At 38.4% G+C, this 11157-nt stretch overlaps 1 protein-coding gene across 5 annotated transcripts in view; it reads left to right on the forward strand.

Annotated features, from left to right (window-relative positions):
* NTNG1 (netrin G1) overlaps positions 1–11157 on the forward strand; it is a 158779-nt gene that overhangs the window by 132927 nt on the left and 14695 nt on the right. The gene's annotated exons all lie outside the window — the stretch shown is intronic.

The raw sequence follows: 11157 nt of genomic DNA on the forward strand, positions 1-11157 counted from the left end.
GCTGGATGGGGCTTTGAACAACCTGGTTTAGTGGAAGGTGTCCCTGCCCATGGCAGGGGGGATGGAACTAGGTGATCTTTAAGGTCCTTTCCAACCCAAACCATTCTGCGGTTCTATGACCAAATTACCTGATCAAATTCAGGAGAAAAACAACTAGGTGCTGTTGTCAGTTTTATGGAACAGACATCAAATCGCCACATTTTGCCAAGCACACACCGATTTAAATCTTATTTCAAGTCTTTTCATAGAGGAACAGAACTCCAATTCATTTAATTTTGTAGTGTGGCAATTTTAGCTTTGTTATTTTCCCATCAAAATCTAAACAAAAATGACTGGGCAAGCAAGCAGACCTCAATATACAAGAAAAATAAGAACTGATTCTGCTGCCTTAGGAAAGCTCAGAAATGTTATTTGTCTGGACATGCAGCATGTGGTTTTGATCTGTTTCCCCAAGCTGCTGTACAGAAATGTATATATGCAAAGATGGATACACACACACTCAACAGAGCAATATATATGTGTTTACTTTTTGTTATACATAGACTGTTGGCATTATTAAGAAAATTTAATTTTATGGACCTTTGTTGCTAAAGATCATTGACCTAGGGCAACAAGAAGCTTGACCTATAAATAAGTAAGTTAAATCTATACCATAGCTAGTTTAATTACTCGTATGATTGTATTAGTAAATGGAGCGGCTTAGTTTTATATATTACTAATCCTCTGTGGGAAAAACCAGCGCTGAAGTCCTGTTGTGTTTTCTATCGTTTGATAAATTACTGTTCGGAGTCTACCTTGTACCACACCTGGGCAAAAGAAACGGAGCTGTTATCCTCAGTAGTATTCATTTAGGCACCTCACTTGTTAATTTCATTTAAAAGCTCTGAGGATGCGAGCAGAACGCTCATCACTTGGTTTCTCCGTGCACACAGAGGTCGGATGCAATTTTAGACTTTGCCTCCCAGATAAAAAGCACTGTGATAACAGCTGTTATCTTTTAAATTCAAGGTTTACGCTGCATAGACGTGGCGGTCAGCAGGGTCTGGTTGGTACAGGAAGGTTTGCTGCCCTCAGAAAAAGAGGCACATTTGATGCTACTGTGCATTGCACTACTTCTGAGCCCCCCCACGTCCCCCACCAGAGCTGTTCGTGCTGCAGGCGGTGTGCGTGCAGGGAAGCTGCTGGGGCTGAGCTCTCCACCTGCCTCCCAGATACCCACCATGGTTTTCTCACCAGCATGTGCACATAGATCAAAGCACAAGGAATGAATTAGGAACAGAACAGCCTGGTCCTGAAACCCTTTTAGAATTCCAGAAACATGAGAAAATACATCACTGCATTTCATTTTTCTATTTTATCGAAATTAAATTATTTCCTTTAAAATGAACATTAAAAAAGAAGAGAAGGCTCCAAGCCTGGCAAGAAATTTAAGCAGCAGCTACAGCTGTTTTGAGCCAGTCTTTAAACATAGTGCTTTGTGATAAGAGGAACCTGTAACAAAAGGCAGAAACATTTACACACAAAAGACCTGCCTGAGTTTAAAAAAAAAAATGTTTGAAGGCAAAATATTAAGCAGGAACACTCGTTTGATTTTCCAAGTGTACTGCTCATAGTCTTACATCTTTTGTATTTCTCGGTCGTGATGTTTCAGGTGACTAAGTTCTGTTGCATATATATAGGAGCATTTAAAAATTAACACCTTTTAATTTCACGCACACAAGAATTGATTCCAAAACCAGCTGCATATTTATCCAGTCAGGCAAAGATAAAGTGACTCTTTTGCCAATCTGTTTACCAGCACAGCTCGAATTTTCATTAGGCATGATCACCCCACAGGGGAAAAGGTGAGGGAAGGTCTGATGATTAATATTATTCACTATATCACTTCATATAGTCTATGAGCAATTGAGCTTGCAGCCCCACAAAGGCCAGGACTGCGTAGAAGAGTTACCAGTGGTAGCTTGTACCCGAGTTAAATTCACTGTGTTATTTATTGTGAGTCACTGGTTTAAATCATCTAGGTTCAGTGGCATAAATCTTAAACAATTAACGAATGGGTTTTCAGCCAGATGCCTTATGTCAAGCTCTGGATAGTCTAGTTTACCCTTTTTCATTCATTTTAAATAGTTTTTATTAAAGCAGGCAAAGGATTGCACTCTTATCTTCAATATTCAAACGGCGCTCAGTGCTTGTATCCATCTTCCAGACTGAAGTTGCGTTACTCTGCAGCCCGTTAGATAATTTATATTCCGCCACAGTGTGCATTCAACTTATCATAAGATTTAAATATAAGCTTTTTTTTGTGTGCATTTTGTCATGTGTTACAAATGTTAGAAACCAAGGCATTTGATCAAAATCATCATGCAGATTGAATTGCCAAAGAAAATCAAACCTGAAATTGTAGCCCTGGAACTTACATTAACATCTGCTTTTGGAAGTTTGTGTTTACAGCTCAGCAAGAAAAGATATATTACCATCCACTTCTAACAACAACCAAAAAAAAAAAAAAAAGAATCTTTCTTGAAGAAACACATCATGCACTTCTTTCTAGACAGATTAAATACATAAATGTACCTGTCTCCCCCATTGAAAGTTAGAAATCTTTTATACATGTTTGTGCACAGATGTACCCTGTGAGTCCTTCAATACCTATACATTGAACGTGTGCCTGGGAAACTGTACACTGTAAAAACCAGAAATTCAGAACTGGGATGCCCTGCCTCCCAGTTCACCTTTGCAACTGCCTGTGTGGGGAGCCACAGACAACCCATCTATATCTTTTTACATCTTTTTACCAGTAGCAGTTTTAATGCTTTTAGCTGGCCAGGGTACAGCGGGATTTCCCCTCTGCACAGGTTCTGTATGTACTTTCACTCCTGGTATGTTCTGGTGCCAGGACTGGTCCTAATAAGTGCACTGTGACGCTTGGAGCTGGAGGGAAGTGAAATGTAAAAAGAATTTATTAAAAAGGGTACTGTTCTTATGGGGCTGAACATCGCTGTCCCCAAGGAACAATCTGCCCCTGGTCTTTATACATGAAATACTGGCTTCATAATAGCTGTCTTGCATGATTGTTATGCGGACTAAAGAAACTATGTATGTGTGTATAGGGGTTTGCATGTAAGAGGAACAGGCTCCGCTTCAAATGGCTCCAGATTTAAACCCAGAATAATTCTCCTTAATCCAGAACCCACTGCTGAAACTCCAGGCAAAGTACGGCTTACATATGTGAGACAAGCAAGGCAAGATTTCAAACAAAATTACAGCATCATCAGGCCTGATTCATCAGATGATGCAAAACACCGATTCCACTCTAGTTAGGGAAAGCATGCTGATGACTTACGTGTGTAAAGCTATACTGATATCCTGGGTCTTTTAAACCTGCGAAAAAACAGAATGTACATATTAACGCATTTCTTCCAAAATATGTGATCCACAGAATAACCATACAGATACAGGGATACATAGAAAATGTACACCAAAGTATGAATATCATGGAATGATATTAATATTTAATGAGATACTGGATTTGAGGGAAAAAAGAAGGCTGATATCTCTCTGGGAAGAGGATATTTTGCTCAGAATAAACATGTCAGAATACAAACACTGTATTTAATAAAAATTATTAAGTGAAGCATCTCTTCTCTATGAAGAACACAGAGGAGAAGATGAACACATCGGAAGCTTTCTCTCGATAGTTGTACGCAGATCTGCATAGTTACTGGAGCGTGCCTAGGTTGGGGATCGAGTCTCAAGCTGCTTTTAGTACTGCTGCCTACAAAGTAAGCGGAATACTTCGGAAATGGAAGAGCCTGCAGAAGGAATATAGAGGGGCCCAAGGACATCCCCTCGGGGTCTCTGTACTGGAAGGAAGGCTTCTGTGAACGGGATGTGGATTGTGAATTAGGTAACACCTGTGTGTGAGGAAGCCAAGAAAGTAATGGGTCATGAAACAACCAGAGAATGAGGCACAGAAAGGCGGGCTAGTTAGCGCAGTTAACATATTATGAAGAGGCACCAGGAACGGCACCAGACTGCAGCTCTTCACTTCAGGAGATTTACTCCTGAAGGTGATCAGACTTGCTTTCTCCAAAGTGAAAAGAAATGGTTCAGTAGCAACATTTATACACATGGCCTTTAACAGAACAATTTTTCCCCAGCAAGGTGAAGGATTGGGTAGGAGCAAAGAGGTTGTTCTCCTCTTGATCTTGCCTAGGTGTCAGCTTCAAAGCTGTTATTCTATGGCTGTCTAAAACGCTCTAATTGCAAGTGCTGCAATCCCTCTTCTCCCAATTCCCAGCTATTTAGTCCCACACCCCTAGCAATCTCTCAGGCACTGGTTTGACCTTTCATTGAACCATTTCAGAGCTAACTCAGCAGGACACTAACCAAAAAAGAATAGTTTTCTGCTGTGTTAGTCCTGTGATAGGAATCGGCAACAGGCTGAGAAGCAGGAGCACCCTGGGAGAGTATAACCCCCTGGGCTGGGGGGTGATGTGCCCCTGGCAGCCAGCAGGAGGGCTGGGCTAGGCTGCTGTGCAGCCGCAGCACATCTGGGGGATCAGCATTCTCCTCTTTCCATTGTTGGATCATTCACATTATAGTTTAGCAAGTTGCTGGTATTTTTACAAGACAAAGCCATATAATTTCAAATGGATAAGTAGGTGGATAATTAGGGAAGCTTCCTAAAAACTTTTTCCTAATTTTTTAAAAAAAAGGTTCTGTACTCTCCCAAAAATACTTTAAACAGCCACTAACCTACAGAAAAACAAACAACTCTCAAAGATTCTCTTGTACTGGAGCAGAATCATAACTTTTTACAGAATCAAAGCTAGGATTCTGCCTGCAGAGCCAACACGAGCAGTGATGGCAGATGCGAGCAGAGTGCATTTCAAAACAGGCCTATTTAAAAAGAGCGAATACAATTTCTAGGATCTTCAGTGTTTTCAGTGCTATATCATGGGAGAGTTCTGAATAACTAAATATTAGGAAATTCATGAAAAGTTAAACAAGAAACATTATTTGTTTTCTTTAGCCAGATGATTTAAAAATGGTTAATATTTGATAGCACAATGATAAATATTTTAATACAGTATATTGCAGTCAGTTGGGAATAGATCAAAAAGATACAAAGTAAGCTCCACTAGATAAACTTTTATTAGGTACATGAAATAGAACATAAAGCTTGATAGCAATTACCATTTAATCTATTCACATTTGGAAACGTATTGAAGGGGAAACTTATAACTCAGTTGTTATGAATTATTAAATGTTCATTTGAACAGTGATGAGCAGGACTGCTTTTCCTCTGAGAAATATGTCACATTTCCCTTTTAAGCCTGCTCAGTGGCCATAACTTCGATGCAATTTGCCTGCTCGCTGCCTTTTTTATGAGGACAGAAATGAAGAGACCAGTAGCACCAGAGACCTGCCCAAATGGGATGTTTTTATGAGGGGGCCTTAAAAGGATCGTTTAGGAGTAAGTAAAGTAATCTCCATCCTACTTAACTGCAGATAAAAACTACTGACCTGAGGTAATTAAAAATAGTCAACACTTCCTATCTTGACATTGGTGCAGCTGATGGCATGGCTGACACCAGCACATGCTGATTAAGACTTCAGTAGTGATTTTTTTAACTTCCTTTGCACACGTGCAAATAAAACTCTCCCAAGAGATTTTTGATCACAGCAATAGTGATACGAAAACCAAAGTTTAGTTTAGAAGGAACTGATAGGTTTTAACTTGCGAGGTACTGACTGCCTCCCCTAACAAAAGCTAAGCTCCCCCATTGTGACTAAAAGTAAAACAAAAACAGAACAAAAAGTCTTTTGATAATATGCATTAATAAATGGATGCCATGGAAGTAGGTATACCAAGATTTGGTCTACCTGTAAATTTAAATTTCAAAGTAGTAGTTTCCACCTTGAATGGATTTCAGAGTTATTCTAAGTATAGGAGCACACCTGATATTAAGGTTTGTTTCTGCCCTAAATCTGAACATGCTGAAAGGATGTAATCCTAAAGTAATCGGGATTTCTAAGTTTGTATTCCTACAGAACCGAGTACTGTAATATCTAACAGCTAATGAACTCAAGGCTTTTTAATTACATGCTACTAGCATTTGAGGTACTTTCCAAAAGATTTGAGATGTCTTTATTCATTGACATTATTTGTTATAAGTAATCTATAGAGTTGAAAAAAAAATCTTAGAGCAAAGGTTTTAAAGAACTTTTGTTGAACTAAAGGAGTTATTATTTAGTATCAATAGGCTGAGTACTTCAGCAATGAATTTCTGAAAATAATCAAGACCTTTCAAGATCTAGGCTTTTAATTAAAACACCTAGCAGAAGTGCCTTTTTACATTCCCCAATTCCCCCTTCACCCTATTGCTTTCTGACCATCTTACCTAGCCCGTTTTAGATCTGGTCTTCACAACCTTTCACTCCTGCGAGTCCTGTGTTTATCTTCATGTTTGCATGCTTATTGACAGTAGAAAATTAGCAAGCCTGTACTGAGTTAAACCAGGGATCAATATACCCCAGTGTCCTCTATTTGACAGTAGTGGGCTTCAGTGGTATTTCATTCAGTACAGGCATCCAAACTCTACAAAGCCACAGCTTACCAGTTTTCTTAGCCAAAGAGTTCATCAGTATCTTCATATTTAGTTGGTCTCAATGAGCCCTTCATCCACTAATTTGCCTAATCGCTTCTTGAGACATGCATACTCTTGTTATCCAAATGTCCTGGGCACAAGTTAACAATTATTTAAAATGTAATAATAATTACTATTATTTCTCTGTTTTAACTGGCTGGCTGACAATTACATTTGGTACTTCCTAGTTTTGGGGAGGAAGAGATAATAAGAATAAATAAACAATCACTTCCATAACATTTGTGACTTTTGTAGATGGCTATTTTTATTTTCATTCAATTCATCTTCCCTTTCGTATGCTGAAGAAACCTAATCTATTTAATCTCTCCTTTTACAGGAACTACTTGTATCTATGACCGCTCTTCATTCTACCTTTTTTGATAGTACTATATACCTTTTCAATATGCAAGACTTCATGCAGCGTTCAAGAGATGGGCGCATCATGAAGTTTTATGGTGACATTGTGGTGTTTGCCGTTTCATTCTTTTTTTCCTGTCCAAAAAAATTCAAGAATCTATTTGTCTTTTTGACTGATGAAGAGCATTAAGTCAACATTTTCAATAAAATACCCTGAACTACTCTTAAGGGCCCTTTTCTAAATGGTAAAAGCCAAGCATCTATAGGTGTGCATTACTCTTGAACAATGAATTTCATCTACCATTTTATTGTGCTGTCATCCAGCACCCTGGAAATACTGCTGAAGGTCTTTACAGCCACAATACTTTTGTAAAGTGAGCAAACTTTATTACATTACTCTTCACTTGCCTTTCTAGCACTTCTGCAATGTCTTGAAACAGTTCTTACAGGGCTGACTAGTAGTCTCTGACATTTATTCTTGCCCTGTTTCCTACTATTTAATCCATGATTATTCCATTTAAAAAAAAAAAAAAAAAAAAAAAAAACAAAACCCAAAAAACTCTCTTTAGTGGCTTCTTTGAAAAAGAGGGATCTGCTGAGGGATCTTATGGAATACTTTTTGGACATTCAGATATGTTATTAATGTGATCATTTGCATCCATATGCTTACTTATCCCTTAAAAAAATCATTACTAGGGTTTGTACACCATTATTTCCCTTACAAAAAGTTCACTCTTCCGTGATAACCATGCTCATTCATCTATCTGCTAATTCTATTCTTCATTACAATTTACATCCACTTTCTTGCTGCAGAAGTTTTACTTGCTAGTCTTTAGTTCCTTGTAGCTCTTTATAAAAATCACATCTGCCATAGTCTCTTCTTATGGTTAATCAAGCCTGTCTTGGCAATTAAATTAGTAAAATCACAGGTAACAGTCAGATATTTGTTTCTGCAATTTTTCAAAACTCTTAGATCAATATTAATTGCTTCTGGTGATCTAATGCAACAGACTATCTCCTATTTTTTAAGAATGTCTTGTATAAACTTTGAGACACACTTCCAGAGCACATCCCCATCAACATAGGCAGTAGCCTAGTAACCTCCTAAAGCTCTTCCATAGTTAATACTTCATAGATTTTTCCCTTTCCTACCTTTCACCCCATGCATTTGCCCTAGAGACTTCCTAGAAAGTTTCTGCTTCTGATGTGTTTAGAAGGAAGAAAAAAAATAAATTATTACTTTAGTACATTGCTCAATCATTTCTGGCCTTCCTTGGTATTTTAGCATGTTGTTATAGCTAAATTCTGAAAGTCTATACTCTTTTCTTTTTTTCTTTCATTTCATCATAATTTCAGCATTTTTGTTTAAAGTTTGTAAATGTATTTCTTTATAAAAGTTTTCCTTTTCTGTGCTGCTAACAATGCAGTTTTTATACAAATCCTTTTAAATAGTGGTCTTTTTTTTGGATACTGACTGTACTCTGTGTCTCTAATAAGACCAGCTCACCAAATCATCTGCAAGCTTTCTGCCCCTTTAGCTTCTCCTGGCTTTTCTGTCTAATAAGTGCCTACATGATCATCTCCTCTTCCTCTAGATCCATACCCCTGAGACACATACTAGCCCATCCAGTAACTTCAAATTCATCTCTAAAGTGAAGCATGCAAGTAAATATTCTGACAAGGAACATGGGTATGATAAAATTAGGAACAAAAGCTTGATCTTAGAAATGTCAGTCCAGCTTTGTGTCATATCTTTGACCACTACCCTTTACAGCACAAATTTTAGTCAAGCTATTCACATGAACAACAACTATGGAAGTGAATGCAGCTTTACAGGATTCAGGCGATATATATTTAGAGGGGACTGATAGCCCATGCGAAAGTACCATGATGTTCTGTAAAAGTATTAACTGTTCTTTCAATTTCTTTCATCCCTGCACAATTCTGAGATACTATTTTGTTGATTACAAACTGTTCTCTCACACTGGACTATAGTCAATGGCAAAATCATTAAAAGAGACTTTTAATGGAAGCCAAGTCAAGCCCATTATAATTATCTTGGCTTCTAAAGAGAATAATTAAATTGTTAATAAAACTTACCTATAATCATCAGGTGTGAAGAGAAAGACGTGACAGTGCTGGAAGTGTAAAGATTTCTACAGAGAAGGGGAAAGAGTTTGATCGTAATTCAGTTGTTGGTAATTAATGTCTGTAGAAGATTAGTTAAAACTGAAATTAACTTGAAATAATTACATTCAAGAGAATATGTTCTTTGACATCACTGATTTCAATATACAGCTGGGGCCCACAATGATTAAATCATTATGCTCAAAACTATTTTTTATTTTTATAACTACAGCTTGGACAAGTACTTCTTCATATGCTATTTCTTTTCTTTCCAATGAATATCTGTCATTTTGTCCAGGTGGAAGTGGAAAAACCATGTAATAACAATTGCACTGATGGCACTGGCTGAGTCTAGAGATGATATTTTGTTTTGTACTTCTATTCACAGACCAGTTTACTCACTTCATTCCCTTTCTAGAAATCTGAGTGGAGTAACTTTCCAAATCTTTCACACTTTTCAGCTATTTATGAAACGCTGTGTATTTTTTTCAGATGTACAAAGAATAAATCATAAGAAAGTCTGCCTGTGGGTAAACCAAAATACTACTCCAGTTTATGGAACCAGTGGCTGAGCTGTATATTGGGCACCTCTGAACAGCCAAAGACACCTTCCTCTTTCCATGACACCAGCCTGCTAGCCCCTGTCCTTACTCTTTTTCCTGCTTAAACGGCTTTTCCAATGGACAAAGACTTCTTGCACTTCAAATCTGCTAGGTTATAAGGAGCTCAGCAGTAATCTTTTTGGAGGAGGAGTCTTCCTTGAATAGTTATTTAGGTTAGCCTTAAGAAATAGCACCAAGCAGCTATAGGTCAGGGATATACAAGGGCTACAATCAAAAGAGCTACCAGCTTTGTTACCCACATGAACTAACCAGTCCCCATACACGCTGAGAGGTGTAGGAGGAACAAACACCTCCAGTATCCTCAGTATAGAAGTAGTTGCCCATAGAAGACAATTCAGCAGGGTGTTCTGTTAATGAGATGCTGCACCGCTGAGCTCTGAATGTTGCACATACTTTAAATGGGAAATGAACCTCATTTTTAAGCCAGGAGATCCTTGAAATAGGACTCTTACTTTGAAGGGTTTAGAATTTCATTTCCAAGGAGAGTAAAGAGTGTTTCACCACATGTAGCTCTTTAAAGAAAAAGCTGAAGCTGCATTTTGATAGTGAGGCAATAAGCACTGACTAGCGTCCAAGGAGAACAAGCTACTCTCACAAGGTTCAAAAACCTGGCTTATTTCATACTGATTTCAAGAACAGGAGAAACCCACTATGAGATTTAAACTGGGGACATTGTGCAAGGAAATTCGTATTGAGAGCAAAAAGCATCCTTAAATCAGCACCATTATGCAGCAAAGTGCAGCTCCCTGCAAGGAGGCTTCAGGTCTCAGAAAAAAAAGCATCCCCTTCCACCTCTCTTTACAGACAGATTACAACACAGATGTCTCAGAAATTGAGCCAGATGTTTTTAAATGCCTCAGATTACATATGCACACATGCCATTTGGTACACAACTGGGGAGAAACATGAAAGGCTGCATGTAAACAGCATAACTTCTGCAAAGGTTCGAAAATTTGGGTCAAGCTTTGCACCACCTACCAAAATAAAGCCATACACTGCTGTAATTTTTTTTCTGCAACAACCTGAGAGCTTTGCTAGTTCATGCAAAACCATTACCGATGTAAAACACAACTGAAAAGATCCTTGCAAAAATGTACTCTAGTTAGATCATCTCTTTTATTCAGCAGTAACATGACAACTTAGTGATGATGATGCAGCCCACGCTGCTCTGCACCATTAGAAGACCTTGACTGTTTTGCAAATACAAATCACTGAGCCAGCTAAGCTGTGCTGAGCACCTCCCTCACCTCCTCCCACCCACCCTGGCTGGGGCCCAAACCCCTCTGTCCCAGTGCCAACCACTTCCCTCCAGCACTCATCTTTCTGTCTTTCAGCTTAAACAGCTACTCATCCTGTAGTTTTCCTGCCGTTTTCAGAAAGCCACCATCCCACTCGGA

The sequence above is a fragment of the Falco rusticolus genome, chromosome 11, assembly GCF_015220075.1.
Source record: "Falco rusticolus isolate bFalRus1 chromosome 11, bFalRus1.pri, whole genome shotgun sequence".
NCBI classification, from domain to species: Eukaryota; Metazoa; Chordata; class Aves; order Falconiformes; family Falconidae; genus Falco; species Falco rusticolus.